The sequence below is a fragment of the Ranitomeya imitator genome, chromosome 1, assembly GCF_032444005.1.
Source record: "Ranitomeya imitator isolate aRanImi1 chromosome 1, aRanImi1.pri, whole genome shotgun sequence".
Lineage (NCBI taxonomy): Eukaryota > Metazoa > Chordata > Amphibia > Anura > Dendrobatidae > Ranitomeya > Ranitomeya imitator.
The window spans coordinates 1,205,883,065-1,205,900,837 of NC_091282.1; positions in this window are offsets into that span (position 1 = coordinate 1,205,883,065).

Here is a 17,773-nt window from a genome sequence, read left to right on the forward strand (position 1 = left end):
CCCCAATTCATTATACGCCCCTGATAGCATCCCCCCATGTAATTATGAGTCACTGGTAGCCTCCTCTCCTACCCCCCAATTCATTATACGCCCCTGATAGCATCCCCCCATGTCATTATGAGTCCCTGGTAGCCTCCTTTCCTACCCCCCAATTCATTATACGCCCCTGATAGCATCCCCCATGTAATTATGAGTCCCTGGTAGCCTCCTCTTCTACCCCCTAATTCATTATACGCCCCTGATAGCATCCCCCATGTAATTATGAGTCCCTGGTAGCCTCCTCTTCTACCCCCTAATTCATTATGCGCCCCTGATAGCATCCCCCATGTAATTATGAGTCCCTGGTAGCCTCCTCTCCTACAACCGAATTCATTATATGCCCCTGATAGCATCCCCCATGTAATTATGAGTCCCTGGTAGCCTCCTCTCCTACCCCCCAATTCATTATATGCCCCTGATAGCATCCCCCCATGTAATTATGAGTCCCTGGTAGCCTCCTTTCCTACCCCCCAATTCATTATACGCCCCTGATAGCATCCCCCATGTAATTATGAGTCCCTGGTAGCCTCCTCTTCTACCCCCTAATTCATTATACACCCCTGATAGCATCCCCCATGTAATTATGAGTCCCTGGTAGCCTCCTCTCCTACAACCCAATTCATTATATGCCCCTGATAGCATCCCCCATGTAATTATGAGTCCCTGGTAGCCTCCTCTCCTACCCCCCAATTCATTATATGCCCCTGATAGCATCCCCCCATGTCATTATGAGTCCCTGGTAGCCTCCTCTCCTACCCCCTAATTCATTATACGCTACTGATAGCATCCCCCCATGTAATTATGAGTCCCTGGCAGCCTCTTCTCCTACCCCCCAATTCATTATACGCCCCTGATAGCATCCCCCCATGTAATTATGAGTCCCTGGTAGCCTCCTCTCCTACCCCCCAATTCATTATACGCCCCTGATAGCATCCCCCCAGAGCCCTGTGGTACCCCACTTAAGATATTCTTCCAACTGGATGAATAGCCATTTACAACCACTCTTTGGGTCCAATCACTAAGCCAGTTATGAAACCACATAACAGTTGCCTTGTCCATTCCATACTTAGTCATTTTTTCAATAAGGAGGGTGAGGGATACTTTGTCAAATGCTTTGCTGAAGCCGAGATATGCTATATCTACAGCATTTCCCTGATCCACCCAGTCAGTGATTCTGTCATAGAAGGAAATTAAGTTAGTCTGACATGACTTATTGGTTACAAACCCATGCTGACCCTGTTTAATCACTTCATTCTTATCCAGGTACTTACATACATGTTGTTTAATAATTTGTTCAAAGATCTTTCCTGGTATGGAAGTCAGACTCACCGGCCTATAGTTCCCTGGGTCCACCTTCTTCCCCTTTTTGTACTGACATACACTCTGCCCCAAGAATATAACACTATACACTGTGACCTCTGAATATTATACCATCAGACTCTGTGCCCCTAAATATAACACCACCACACCCTGTGTCCTAAATACAGTATGATGCTACCACACACTGTGCCCTTATATAATTAATATAATACCGCCACTAGTGTTGAGCATTCCGATAACGCAAGTATCGGGTATCGGCCGATACTTGCGGTATCGGAATTCCGATACCGAGATCTGATACTTTTGTGATATCGGGTATCGGTATCGGATCAATAGGGATGTGTAAAATAAAGAATTAAAATAAAAAATATTGATATGCTCACCTCTCCGGCGGCCCCTGGACATCACGCTGCTAACCGGGAGGCTTCTGTGTTTAAAATGCGCGCCTTTAGGACCTGCGAATGACGTCCCGGCTTCTGATTGGTCGCGTGCCGCCCATGTGACCGGCACGCGACCAATCAGAAGCCGCGACGTCATTCTCATTCACAAAAACTCCTAATTCTAGGAATTAAGGACCTGCGAATGACGTCGCGGCTTCTGATTGGTCGCGTGCCGGTCACATGGGCGGCACGCGACCAATCAGAAGCCGGGACGTCATTCGCAGGTCCTAAAGGCGCGCATTTTAAACACAGAAGCCTCCCGGTTAGCAGTGTCATGTCCAGGGGCCGCCGGAGAGGTGAGCATATCAATATTTTTTATTTTAATTCTTTATTTTACACATCCCTATGGATCCCAGGGCCTGAAGGAGAGCTTCCTCTCCTTCAGACCCTGGGAACCATGAGAATACCTTCCGATACTTGATGTCCCATTGACTTGTATTGGTATCGGATATCGGTATCGGCGATATCCGATATTTTTCGGGTATCGGCCGATACTATCCGATACCGATACTTTCAAGTATCAGACGGTATCGCTCAACACTAACTGCCACACATTGTACCCCCTGAATGTAATACTGCTACACACTGTACCCATTAAATATAATTCCGCCACACACTCTGTCTTCTGAATATAATTGCACCACAAATTGTACCCCCTAAATAAAATACCACCACACATTGCCCCATGAGTATAATACTTCTACACATTGTACCCCTGAATATAATTCAATCATACAATGTTCCCCATGAATATACGGTAATACCACAGCACATTGTGCCCCTGATACAAAACTACAACACTCTGTGCCACTGAATATAATGCCGCCACACACTGTGCCAAATGAATATAATGCTGCCACACACTGTGCCCTCTGAATATAATGCCACCACAAACTATGCCCCTAAATATACCACCACACACTGTACCATATGAATATAATGCTGCCACACACTGTGTCCCTGAATATATAGCCGACACACAGAGCCATATGAATATAATCTTGCCACACACTGTGCCCCTGAATATAATGCCGACACACAGTGTCCCCTGAATATAATGCAGCCCAACACTGTGCCCACTCAATCTAATACTGTCACAAACTGTGTCACGTAAATATAATACCGCCACATAATGTTCCAACTCAATATAATGCCAGTAGACACTGCTGCCTGAAAAAAATGCCCCTAGAAATATCTGCATCACACGCAGGGCCCTCTGAAACTTGCACCGGCACCACCTGAAAATACTTCTGCACACATTGCTTTATTAGTAAATCAGTACTCCTTTGAAAATAGTTGTGTCTCCCGGAACCACATATACTGTAGTAGTGTCCTCTAGGGCCTCACCTATTGCTGCCCCTGAGAATCAGTCCATTAGCGATAAGTGAGCGTGCTGGAATAAGGTGTTATCTGAGCATGCTCGTGTCCTAACCTATTGTCTTTGGTGTGCTTGAATAATATGTTCGAGTCCCCGCGCCCGTGGAATGCCCGCCAGGGCCTAGTGGTACTCAGTACCGGGTCCGGTACTTAATGGGATGTGTCACGGCGGTGGCGACCCAGTTTGTGGCCCTGGGCGCCCATGTAAAAGGGAAAGAACTTTATGGGGTTGCTTGAAAAAAAAAATGTGTTCATGACGCCACCTGTGGTATTCAGTCAGGGATGACCGACGCTGCTTAAAGGGGTCCTCTGGGGTGATGTTGTGGCAGCAGGGATTGTATGGCTTCCCACAGGTGAAGCTGGGTCCCCAGGTGTGGTGGATAGGGATAATGCAGAAAGAAACTGAGGACACGGGGTTGCAGTCTCTTTACCTTTTTACAGAAAGGGTTCAGGCATCCACAGTCCAGGGTACCAGATCACGGATGCAGGTGTGGTCCAGATGGCTTGGAAGCGAGTTGGAAATCCCCCTTACCAGGTGGGGTTGGAAGCCTTAATTCTAGTGTGGTATTGTAGTCCATTGATGCCTTAGGCCTCTCACAAGGTCCTCACGTTTCCTCTCTGTCCCCCTTGTTGGTAGGACAGTACCCGTACGACAGGTAGCTCGAGCCTTTTTACAGGATCTCTATCATAACCGGGGCTCTATCTGCTACTGTGTCCTCAGGTGTCAATGGTGGACAGGTAACGTGCAATCTGCTGTACTGCTGGTTTCTGCTGGGAGACGTACAGCACTGCACAACCTCGGTCTTCCGGGTACTGGTATCTGCGCTCAGCATGGAGGAAGCCCAGTTGCAGCTTCTCTCTCCGGCTCCTCACTTTCCTGTGCTTCATTTCCCCTTCACGCTTTCTACAATTTGTTCTGCTTCCCTTTTTCTCTTTCCAGGAGGTGCAGCACCTCTCGTGGCTGCATGGCCCCTCTCTCACTCTCTCAGACTCTCTGCCTCAGACTGCTCCAGTCTGCTGTCTGGCACTTACTAACTAGCTTCCCCTCCAGACCAGAATATTTATAGGGGAGCCACCCACAAATTGGATCAGGGCTCCACCTTCTGGCCTGGAGTAAGAACATGTTGCATGTTTGTGAATACCTGACAAAAGGAATCCTTCATCGCTTCCAAGCGTGACATCACTCTCCCTGTGAGGTAAGCAATGCCACTGTAACAACCAGGAACCTGGGGTGTTACACTTGCATGTCTCATTGCTGTTCCCTGCCAAACAGCCATGAGACATGCAGGCGGCATATTTGCACAGCTGGTACAACATGAGCCCTCTCCGATGCTGCCTTATTTGTCAGGTTTGCTTCTTCAGCATCGAAGGAGTGAGGTGGCGCTAAAGCTGACTGGATCATTCTCTCCAGACAGGCGCGTCTTCGCTCCCACTCCCTGGAGTGACCAGTCTCTCCCTACAAGCATATGCAGGGAGAGACCTGTCAATCACTGGAGATGTTGCAGGGGACCCTCCTGTTCCACTAGTCTCCCATGAGGCCCAGTCCCACGTAACTATTTCTCTGAAAGTTTCAGAGGTAATCACACATGGCTGAAATGGAACAAACAATCCCAATTCATTATTTGTACTTGTTTTCTGTCGAGTTTTTATTGTTTTGCACCTTTTTTTTGCCATATTCAGCTTTTCATTTGCACCATTTTTATGTCTATCTTTTATGTGTTCACCATTTTTTTTATTTGCCCCTGTGGACAGAGTTTGATTTTCCAGATGTTTCTCGCCAAACTCATCTTTTGCAATTTTTTAAAATAAATTGGTCCCAAACATACTCCGATCCCCTCCAATATGATTTTATCTATGCAGGGTATTATGGTGCAATTTTTGCACCATATTGTGAAACATATGACTTTATTGCTCTAAAAGGTCCCCCAAAAAGGTGAAAGACAAAAAATAATGACCATTTTTGACTTTGAAACAATTTAATGAACCGCATCGGCCATTTTGAATTTTGAAGGATTTGGTGCAAAATAATAAAAAATTGAATACTAGAAGACCAAAAAAAGACTTAATAAAAAAAAACGCATGTAATAAATCGATCCCCTTGTGCTCAGGACAATGCCGGAAACACTTTGCCATACTCTTACCTTGATATTTTCAAAAGTGATATTTTTTTACCGCCGAGTTGCTCCATTGTCGTCAAGGAGAGAAAACCGCCAAGACCCTTTTCGCAAACTAAGTCACAAAAAAAAAAAAAATTTCACCTTCCTGATAACCCTTGTTGGGAAGGTCCAAGTTGGACTCCTGGTGCTCTAGTGCAACATATTGCAATGCTTTCACATGACTGGGTACGGTCAGTGATTGGCTGCAGTGGTCAGGTAATGGTACATCATCCGATTCTGCCGTTAAAGTCACCTGAACTCTGCAAACATTCAAAGGCACAAAGTGGTCAGTTGACCAAAAAATGGTCTTCCTGGCGGAAAGTTGAGTCTCAACTATTTTACACCCTTAACCTCGTTCAGTTTAGGTTGGACAACCTCTTTAAGTTTTGAGAGGAGTTAGGCTTGAATATTAATCTAGAAAATACAAGTTCGTCACCTGCAATTCCCACAGCTATCAGTCAGGATGAACTGGTTATACAGTTCTGTAACCGGCGTAGAGAAGAACTGTCTGCTGACAGAGGTGTGGGAAAAATGTGTTATTTCTTAGCATAACATACTCCCAACAATCATAAACTAGTGAGGAAAAATAAGTACACCCTATCTACTTCCACAGTCATTTAGCTAGTAATGAGCAAACAGGGAATACCAATTAAAGGACAAATCTCGTGAAGATAAATATGTGAATATCGTGAAGAGGTAAGCTATAGGCTGGACCACGGTGAGTCATTGGACGTGGTATATCTCGATTTTTCCAAAGCGTTTGATACCGTGCCGCACAAGAGGTTGGTACACAAAATGAGAATGCTTGGTCTGGGGGAAAATGTGTGTAAATGGGTTAGTAACTGGCTTAGTGATAGAAAGCAGAGGGTGGTTATAAATGGTATAGTCTCTAACTGGGTCGCTGTGACCAGTGGGGTACCGCAGGGGTCGGTATTGGGACCTGTTCTCTTCAACATATTCATTAATGATCTGGTAGAAGGTTTACACAGTAAAATATCGATATTTGCATATGATACAAAACTATGTAAAGCAGTTAATACAAGAGAAGATAGTATTCTGCTACAGATGGATCTGGATAAGTTGGAAACTTGGGCTGAAAGGTGGCAGATGAGGTTTAACAATGATAAATGTAAGGTTATACACATGGGAAGAAGGAATCAATATCACCATTACACACTGAATGGGAAACCACTGGGTAAATCTGACAGGGAGAAGGACTTGGGGATCCTAGTTAATGATAAACTTACCTGGAGCAGCCAGTGCCAGGCAGCAGCTGCCAAGGCAAACAGGATCATGGGGTGCATTAAAAGAGGTCTGGATACACATGATGAGAGCATTATACTGCCTCTGTACAAATCCCTAGTTAGACCGCACATGGAGTACTGTGTCCAGTTTTGGGCACCGGTGCTCATGAAGGATATAATGGAACTAGAGAGAGTACAAAGGAGGGCAACAAAATTAATAAAGGGGATGGGAGAACTACAATACCCAGATAGATTAGCGAAATTAGGATTATTTAGTCTAGAAAAAAGACGACTGAGGGGTGATCTAATAACCATGTATAAGTATATAAGGGGACAATACAAATATCTCGCTGAGGTTCTGTTTATACCAAGGAAGGTGACGGGCACAAGGGGGCATTCTTTGCGTCTGGAGGAGAGAAGGTTTTTCCACCAACATAGAAGAGGATTCTTTACTGTTAGGGCAGTGAGAATCTGGAATTGCTTGCCTGAGGAGGTGGTGATGGCAAACTCAGTCGAGGGGTTCAAGAGAGGCCTGGATGTCTTCCTGGAGCAGAACAATATTGTATCATACAATTATTAGGTTCTGTAGAAGGACGTAGATCTGGGGATTTATTATGATGGAATATAGGCTGAACTGGATGGACAAATGTCTTTTTTCGGCCTTACTAACTATGTTACTATGTTACTATGTGGAAAACTCACTAGAGTGTGAAAAAGTATATATTTTTTGCAGTATACAGTTGTGCTCAAAAGTTTACATACCACAGCAGAATTTTTTCTTTCTTGGCCTTTTTTCAGAGAATATGAATGATAATACCAAAACCTTTTTCTCCACTCATGGTTAGTGATTGGGTGAAGCCATATATTGTCAAATTACTGTGTTATCTCTTTGCAAATCATAATGACAACCCAAAACATCCAAAATGACCCTGATCAATAGTTTGCATGCCCCATTTCTTAATACCGTGTTTTGCCCCCTCTAACATCAATGACAGCTTGAAGTCTTTTGTGGTAGTTGTGGATGAGGTTCTTTATTTTCTCAGATGGTAAAGCTGCCCACTCTTCTTGGCAAAAAGCCTCCAGTTCCGGGCCTGTCTAGCATGAACTGCGCGCTTGAGATCTCTCCAGAGTGGCTCAATGATATTGAGGTCAGGAGACTGAGATGGCCACTCCAGAACCTTCACTTTGTTCTGCTGTAGCCAATGACAGGTCGACTTGGCCTTGTGTTTTGTATCGTTGTCACATTGGAACGTCCAAGTACGTCCCATGCACAGCTTTCGGGCTGATGATTGCAAATTTACCTCCAGTATTTGCTGATAATGTGCTGCATTCATCTTTCCTTCAATTTTGACCAAGTTTCCTGTGCCTTTGTAGCTCACATATCCCCAAAACATCAGTGATCCACCTCTGTGCTTTACAGTAGGAATGGTGTTCCTTTCATCATAGGCCTTGTTGACCTCTCTCCAAATGTAACGTTTATGGTTTTGACCAAAAAGTTCAATTTTGGTCTCATCAATCCAAGTTACCTTGTTCCAGGAGTTTTGAGGTTTGTGTCTTGGATGTTTTACGTATTGTAAGCAAGATACTTTGTGGCATTTGCGCAGTAATGGCTTTCTTCTGGCGACTCGACCATGTGGCCCATTTTTCTTCAAGTGCCTTCTTATTGTGCATTTTGAAAGAGCCACACCACTAGGTTTCAGAGAGTCCAGTATTTCAGCTGATGTTATTTGTGGGTTTTTCTTTGTATCCTGAACAATTTTCCTCGCAGTTGTGGATGAAATTTTTGCTGGACTACCTGACCATGGTTTTGTTTTTACAGGGCCCTATTTTCCATTTGTTAATCACAGTTTAAACGCTGCTGACTGGCATTGTCAATTCCTTGGATATCTTTTGTATCCCGTTCCTGTTTTATACAGTTTAACTACTTTTTCCCGTAGATCCGTTGACAATTCTTTTGCTTTCTCCATGACTCACAATCCAAAAACGTCAGTGGCTGGATGAAAGATCCAAGAGTCTGTCTGGATCCCAGATACTCACTCAGCTTTTATGCACACACACTGATTACAAGTAAACAGGTCACAGGTGAGGATGTTACCTTTAGTAGCCATTCAAACCCATTTGTGTCAACTTCTGTGCATGTTATCAGGCCAAAGTCACCAGGATATGTGAACTTTTGATCAGGGTCATTTGGATGTTTTGGGTTGTCATTATGATTTACAAAGAGAAAACACAGAAGTTTGGCAATAAATGGCTTCACCCAACCACTAACCATGAGTGGACAAAAAGTTTTGGTGTTATCATTCATATTCTCTGAATAAAAGGCCAAGAAAGCAAACAAGCACAACTGTATATACATTAAAAATAGTCTCCGGTTTTGTAAATACGTATACAAACACATTACATTTTGTATTGATCATCATGTACCATGCTGGGTCTTCCATGGCTGGAGTGTAGGACAAGCTACAATAGTGGACACACATGCTCACTAGCTTCCCTAATATATCCCTTATCACCAGTAATCCAACAGGGAAGAGGATGGAACAATGTGGTAATGTGGAAAAGAGATAGATAGAAAGATAATAGATAGATAGATAGATAGATAGATAGATAGATAGATAGATAGATAATAGATACTGTAGAGCAGTGGTGTTCACACAGTGCAGTGATGAGGCCTGGAGGGAGTGACCTGCCCCACTACCATCCTGTAGATGGCTCCAAAAATAAAAGCCGATTCTGGGTTTTCTTAAATCTGCCTTGAGCAAATAGCTTGCCCTAAAACAAACTTACTTTTATTTTGCACAGCTATATTTGTGACTGCAATGCAAACCCCTGGCCTCAATATGCTTCTATGTGCATCCAGGGGGCAGGGCTGGCGTTAGCGGAAGGCAGATCAGGCAGCTGCCTAGAGCCTCTGCTCCCCCAGGGGCCCCCAGCCAGTAGTGTGCCGCTAATAGCAGCACATCATGCAACAGCTATGGGGCTCGTGAGCCAGGGGGGCCCGCCTGCCACCAGCACCGACTCCCCCCAGCCGCCACCACATTAAACTGTGAGGTGAGGATTGTGTTGGTTATTGGTGTTTTTTAAATATATCAGTGAGTTCTGGACTTTGGGGCCATTCTTGGGGGGGGGCTGTATTCTATGGGAGAGCTACATTATATTCTATGGGGGCTGTATTATATTCTATGAGGGAGGATTGCATCATACTCTATGAGGGGGCTACATTATACTATAAGGGTATGTGCACACGTCCGGATTTTTAGCGTTTTTTTTGCGGAATTTCGCCATAAAAACGCTATAATTCCGCATCAAAAACGCTAAAAATATGCATCCTATCATTTAGAATGCATTCCGAAATTTTTGTGCAGATGGATGCGTTTTTTTCCGCAAAAAAAACGCAATCCGCAAAAAAAATGAACATGCTCATTCTTTTTGCGGATTTTTTGCGGATTCCCTGATAAAAGGACATTCAGGAAAAAAAAAAAAAAAAAACGCTAAAAATCCGCAAAAATTCCGCGCAAAATCCGCGCAAAAAACGCGCAAAAAACGCGAAAAATCCGCGTGGAAAAAAACGCAAATTTCTGCCAGAAAACTCCGGATTTTGTCAGGAAAATAACCTGACGTGTGCACATAGCCTAAGAGGGGGCTACATTGTATTCTATGGGGGGCTGCATTATATTCTATGGGGAGGTGAGTTGTATTATATTCTATGGGAGGCTATATTCTATTCTATGGGGAGGTGGGTTGTATTATATTCTATGGGGGGGCTACATTATATTCTATGGAGGGCTGTATTATATTCTGTGAGGGAGCATTGCATCATACTCTATGAGGGGGCTACATTATACAATATGTGGGGGCTACATTGCATTCTATGAGGGGCTCGATTATATTGTATGTGTGGCTCCATTATGCTCTATGAGGGGGCTACATTATATTCCATGGGGCTGCATTATACTATATGAAGAGGGCTACATCGTATTCTATGAAGGGGCTACATTGTACTATATAAGGGGGCTGCATTGTATCCTATGGAGGGGCTGCATTATTTTCTATGGGGGGCTGCATTATATTCTATAGGGGCTGCCATATATTCTATGGAGGGGCTGCATTATACTATATGAGGGGGGCTGCATTATATTCTATGGGGGATTACATTATATTGCATGGTGGGCTGCACTATACTCTTGAGGAAGCTACATTATATTCTGTGGTGGGGTGGCTGCATCATACTCTGTGGGGTGGCTGCATTATACTGTGTGGGCTGGCTGCATTATGCACTATGGGGTGGCTGCATTATACTGTATCTATGGACTATGGAGAATACATTATACTACAGTGGGAAAAAAGTATTTAGTCAGCCACCAATTCTGCAAGTTCTCCCACTTAAAAAAAGATGAGAGAGACCTGTAATTGATATCATAGGTAGACCACAAAGTGAGTCAAACAACTCCAGAAAATCACCTTGTCTGATTTGGCAAGATTTATATTGCAAATTATGGTGGAAAATACGTATTTGGTCACCTAAAAACATGCAAGATTTCCGGCTCTCACAGACCTGTAACTTCTTCTTTAAGACGCTCCTCTGTCCTCCACTCATTTCCTGTAGTAATGGCACCTCTCTGAACTTGTTGTCAGTATAAAAGACACCTGTCCACAACCTCAAACAGTCACACTCCAAACTCCACTGTGGTGAAGACCAAAGAGCTGTCAGACGACACCAGAAACAAAATTGTAACCCTGCACCAGGCTGGGAAGACTGAATCTGCAATAGGCAAGCAGCTTGGTGTGATAAAATCAACTGTGGGATTAATAATAATAAAATGGAAGACATACAAGACCACTGATAATCTCCCTCGATCTGGGGCTCCACACATGATTTCACCCCGTGGGGTCAACATGATCACAAGAATGGTGAGCAAAAATCCTAGAACCACATGGTGGGGAGGGGGAAGGAACTAGTGAATGACCTGCATAGAGCTGGGACCACCGTAACAAAGGCTACCATCAGTAACACACTATGCCGCCAGGGACTCAGATCCTGCAGTGCCAGACGTGCCCCCATGCTTAAGCCAGTACATGTCCGGGCCCATCAGAAATTTACTACAGAGCATTTGGATTATCCAGAAAAGTATTGGGAGAATGTCATATTGTCTGATGAAAACAAAGAAAAACTGTTTGGTAGAAACATAACTTGTGTTTGAAGGAGACAAAATCCTGAGTTGCATCCAAAGAACACCATACCTACTGTGAAGCATGGGGGTGGCAACATCTTGCCTTGGGCTGTTTCTCTGCAAAGAGTCCAGGACGACTGATCCGTGTACATGAAAGAATGAATGGGGCCATGTATCGTGAGATTTTGAGTGCAAACCTCCTTCCATCAGCAAGGTCATTGAAGATGAAACGTGGATGGGTCTTTCAGCATGATAATGATCCCAAGCACACTACCAGAGCAACAAAGGAGTGGCTTTGTAAGAAGCATATGAAGGTCCTGAAGTGGCCTAGCCACTCTGCAGATCTCAACCCCATAGAAAACCTTTGGAGGGAGTTGAAAGTCCATGATGCCCAGCGACAGGCCCAAAACATCACTGCTCTAGAGAAGAATTGCATGAAGGAGTGGAGCAACATGCCACCAACAGTGTGTTCCAACCTTGTGAAGACTTAAAGAAAACGTTTGACCGCTGTCATTGCCAATAAGGATATATCAAAATATTGAGATGACCTTTTGTTAAAGACCAAATACTTATTTTCCACCATAATTTGCAAAATAAATCTTGCTAAATCAGACAAGGTGATTTTCTGGATTTGTTTTCTCATTTTGACTCTCATAGTTGTGGTCTACCTATCATGTCAATTACAGGCCTCTCTCATCTTTTTAAGTGGGAGAATTTGCACAATTGGTGGCTGACTAAATACTTTTTCCCCACTGTATATTAAGAACTATGGGGTGCATTATACTATGGGAAGTGAATTGTACTACATGGATGACTATGGCATTGCATTATACTATATGGAGCAGAATGAGGAGTGTATTATACTATATGGAGGACTGAGCAGTGTATTTTAATATATGGAGGACTATGAGGAGTGTATTATACTATATGAAGGACTGAGGAGTGTATTTTAATATATGAAGGACTATGATGAGTGTATTATACTATATGGAGGACTATGGGATATGTATAATACTATATGGAGGACTGAGGAGTGTATGTTAGTATATGGAGTACTATAGGGAGTGTATTATGCTATATGGAGGACTATAGGGAGTGTATTATGCTATATGGAGGACTATAGGGAGTGTATTATACTATATGGAGGACTGAGGAGTGTATTATACAATATGGAGGACTATGGGGAGTGTATAATACTATTTGGAGCACTATGAAGAGTGTATTATGCTATATGGAGGACTGAGCAGTGTATTTTAATATATGGAGGACTATGAGGAGTGTATTATACTATATGAAGGACTGAGGAGTGTATTTTAATATAGGAAGGACTATGAGGAGTGTATTATACTGTATGGAGGACTATGGGATATGTATATTACTATATGGAGGACTGAGGAGTGTATTTTAGTATATGGAGTACTATAGGGAGTGTGTTATGATCTGGTGGCCTAGGAGCAGCATGTGACGTACTCTGGAGAAGGTGGTACCTGTACTGACCGCAAACCCTGAACTTAGCAGCGCAACTAGAAATAGCCGTGGGATGTACCCAACACTCCCTAGACAGCTCGACACAGCCTAAGGACTAACTTCCCCTAAAGAAAGAAACGGGAAAACTATCTTGCCTCAGAGAAAATCCCCAAAGGATAGACAGCCCCCCACAAATATTGACTGTGAGAGGAGAGGGAAATGACAAACGCAGACTGAAATCAGGATTAGCAAAGGAGGCCTTACTAACTAAAAAGAAAGAATAGGACAGAGAACTATGCGGTCAGTATTAAAACACTAGAAAATATCCACCAAAGAAAATACAAAACTCCACATCTGACTAAAGACATGGAGGGTATATCTGCACCTCCAGAGATACCGCTTGGCTGCAAAAAATCCTTACACAGACAAGGTGGACAAGACAGAACATGAAAATGCACTGAACTATAAGGCCCACAGCATGTGGACAGCAAAAACAAAGCCAGGACTTATCTTTGATGAAAAGCACAGCAAACAGGAGAGACCAGAAAGGGATGTGAATCCTCCAAAAACAATGGACAACTGGCACTGACTAAAGGATCAAGCAGACTAAATAGCTGAGTCCAAATTGCAAAAAGTGAACACACCTGATAAATGCTGCAATCCAAAGACAGCAGCACTACCACTCATAACCACCGGAGGGAGCCCAAGAGCAGAATTCACAACAGGAGTGTATTATGCTATATGGAGGACTATAAGGAGTGTATTATACTATATGGAGGACTATAAAGAGTGTATTATACTATATGGAGGACTATTGCGAGTGTATTATACTATATGGAGGACTATGGGGCACATCATATTATATAGAGGACTATGGGGTGTGCATTTTACAATATGGAGGACTGTGGTGCACATTATAATATATGGAGGACTATGGGGTGTATTATATTAAACAAGCAAAATGCTGCATATTCATTGAGTGATGGATTGTTTATGCCAGAACAGAAATCCTTGTTCTCAGCAGCACATCGCCGGAGTAAACTGTAAATATGCTGCTGATAACATGATACTGTATGGTGATCTAATAGTGATTGTTCTGTTCCCATCATTATTTCTCAGTTGGTGTAAAGAGGCCGGGAAACAAATAATAATGCTGCCACACACTGTGCCATATGAATATAATGCCACCACACACTATGCCCCTAAATATACCACCACACACTGTACCATATGAATATAATGCTGCCACACACTGTGTCCCTGAATATAATGCCGACACACACTGTACCATATGAATATAATCTTGCCACACACTGTGCCCCTGAATATAATGCAGCCCAACACTGTGCCCACCGTAAATATTATACCGCCACATAATGTTCCAACTCAATATAATGCCAGTAGACACTGGTGCCTGAAAAAATGTCCCTAGAAATATATGCATCACACGCAGGGCCCTCTAAAACTTGCACTGGCACCACCTGAAAATACTTCTGCACACATTTCTTTATCAGTAAATCAGTACTCCTTTGAAAATAGTTGTGTCTCCCGGAACCACATATAGTAGTGTCCTCTAGGGCCTCACCTACTGCTGCCCCTGAGAATCAGTCCATTAGCGATAAGTGAGCGTGCTGGAATAAGGTGTTATCTGAGCATGCTCGTGTCCTAACCAAGTGTCTTTGGTGTGCTTAAATAATATGTTTGAGTCCCCGCGCCCGTGGAATGCCCACCAGGGCCTAGCGGTACTCAGTACCGGGTCCGGTACTTAAAGGGATGTGTCACGGCGGTGGCGACCCAGTTTGTGGCCCAGGGCGCCCATGTAAAAGGGAAAGAACTTTAAGGGGTTGCTTGAAAAAAAAATTTGTTCATGACGTCACCTTTGGTATTCAGTCAGGGATGACCGACGCTGCTTAAAGGGGTCCTCTGGGGTGATGTTGTGGCAGCAGGGATTGTATGGCTTCCCACAGGTGAACCTGGGTCCCCAGGTGTGGTGGATAGGGATAATGCAGAAAGAAACTGAGGACACAGGGTTACAGTCTCTTTACCTTTTTACTGAAGGGTTCAGGCATCCACAGTCCAGGGTACCAGATCACGGATGCAGGTGTGGTCCAGATGGCTTGGAAGCGAGTTGGAAATCCCCCTTACCAGGTGGGGTTGGAAGCCTTAATTCTAGTGTGGTATTGTAGTCCATTGATGCCTTAGGCCTCTCATAAGGTCCTCACGTTTCCTCTCTGTCCCCCTTGTTGGTAGGACAGTACCTGTACGACAGGTAGCTCGAGCCTTTTTACAGGATCTCTGTCACAACCCAGGCTCTATCTGCTACTGTGTCCTCAGGTGTCAATGGTGGACAGGTAACATGCAATCTGCTGTCCTGCCGGTTTCTGCTGGGAGACGTACAGTACTGCACAACCTCGGTCTTCCGGCTACCGGTATCTGCGCTCAGCATGGAGGAAGCCCAGTTGCAGCTTCTCTCTCCAGCTCCTCCCTTTCCTGTGCTTCACTTCCTCTTCACGCTCTCTACAATTTGTTCTGCTTCCCTTTCTCTCTTTCCAGGAGCTGCAGCACCTCTCGTGGCTGCATGGCCCCTGTCTTAGTCTCTCAGACTCTCTGCCTCAGACTGCTCCAGTCTGCTGTCTGGCACTTACTAACTAGCTTCCCCTCCAGACCAGAATATTTATAGGGTAGCCACCCACAAATTGGATCAGGGCTCCACCTTCTGGCCTGGAGTAAGAACATGCTGCATGTTTGTGAATACCTGATAAAAGGAACCCTTCATCGCTTCCAAGCGTGACATCACTCTCCCTGTGAGGTAAGCAATGCCACTGTAACAACCAGGAACCTGGGGTGTTACACTTGCATGTCTCATTGCTGTTCCCTGCCAAACAGCCATGAGACTTGCAGGTGGCATATTTGCACAGCTGGTACAACATGAGCCCTCTCGGATGCTGCCCTATTTGTCAGCTTTGCTTCTTCAGCATCGAAGGAGTGAGGTGGCGCTAAAGCTGACTGGATCATTCTCTCCAGACAGGCGCGTCTTCGCTCCCACTCCCTGGAGTGACCAGTCTCTCCCTACAAGCATATGCAGGGAGAGACCTGTCAATCACTGGAGATGTTGCAGGGGACCCTCCTGTTCCACTAGTCTCCCATGAGGCCCAGTCCCACGTAACTTTTTCTCTGAAAGTTTCAGAGGTAATCACACATGGCTGAAATGGAACAAACAAGCCCAATTCATTATTTGTACTTGTTTTCTGTCGGGTTTTTATTGTTTTGCACCTTTTTTTGCCATATTCAGCTTTTCATTTGCACCATTTTTGTGTCTATCTTTTATGTGTTCACCATTTTTTTTATTTGCCCCTGTGGACAGAGTTTGATTTTCCAGGTGTTTCTCGCCAAACTCATCTTTTGCAAATTTTTTTTTAAAATTGGTCCCAAATGTACTCCGATCCCCTCCAATATGATTTTATCTATGCAGGGTATTATGGTGCAATTTTTGCACCATATTGTGAAACATATGACTTTATTGCTCTAAAAGGTCCCCCAAAAAGGTGAAAGACAAAAAATAATGACCATTTTTGACTTCGAGAAAATTTCATGAACCGCATCGGCCATTTTGAATTTTGAAGGATTTGGTGCAAAATAATAAAAAATTGAATACTAGAAGACCAAAAAAAGACTTAATAAAAAAAAACGCATGTAATAAATCGATCCCCTTGTGCTCAGGACAATGCCGGAAACACTTTGCCATACTCTTACCTTGATATTTTCAAAAGTGATATTTTTTTACCGCCGAGTTGCTCCATTGTCGTCAAGGAGAGAAAACCGCCAAGACCCTTTTCGCAAACTAAGTCACAAAAAAAAAAAAATTTCACCTTCCTGATAACCCTTGTTGGGAAGGTCCAAGTTGGACTCCTGGTGCTCTAGTGCAACATGTTGCAATGCTTTCACATGACTGGGTACGGTCAGTGATTGGCTGCAGTGGTCAGGTAATGGTACATCATCCGATTCCGCCGTTAAAGTCACCTGAACTCTGCAAACATTCAAAGGCACAAAGTGGTCAGTTGACCAAAAAATGGTCTTCCTGGCGGAAAGTTGAGTCTCAACTATTTTACACCCTTAACCTCGTTCAGTTTAGGTTGGACAACCTCTTTAAGTTTTGAGAGGAGTTAGGCTTGAATATTAATCTAGAAAATACAAGTTCGTCACCTGCAATTCCCACAGCTATCAGTCAGGATGAACTGGTTATACAGTTCTGTAACCGGCGTAGAGAAGAACTGTCTGCTGACAGAGGTGTGGGAAAAATGTGTTATTTCTTAGCATAACATACTCCCAACAATCATAAACTAGTGAGGAAAAATAAGTACACCCTATCTACTTCCACAGTCATTTAGCTAGTAATGAGCAGACAGGGAATACCAATTAAAGGACAAATCTCGTGAAGATAAATATGTGGAAAACTCACTAGAGTGTGAAAAAGTATATATTTTTTTGCAGTATACAGTTGTGCTCAAAAGTTTACATACCACAGCAGAATTTTTTCTTTCTTGGCCTTTTTTCAGAGA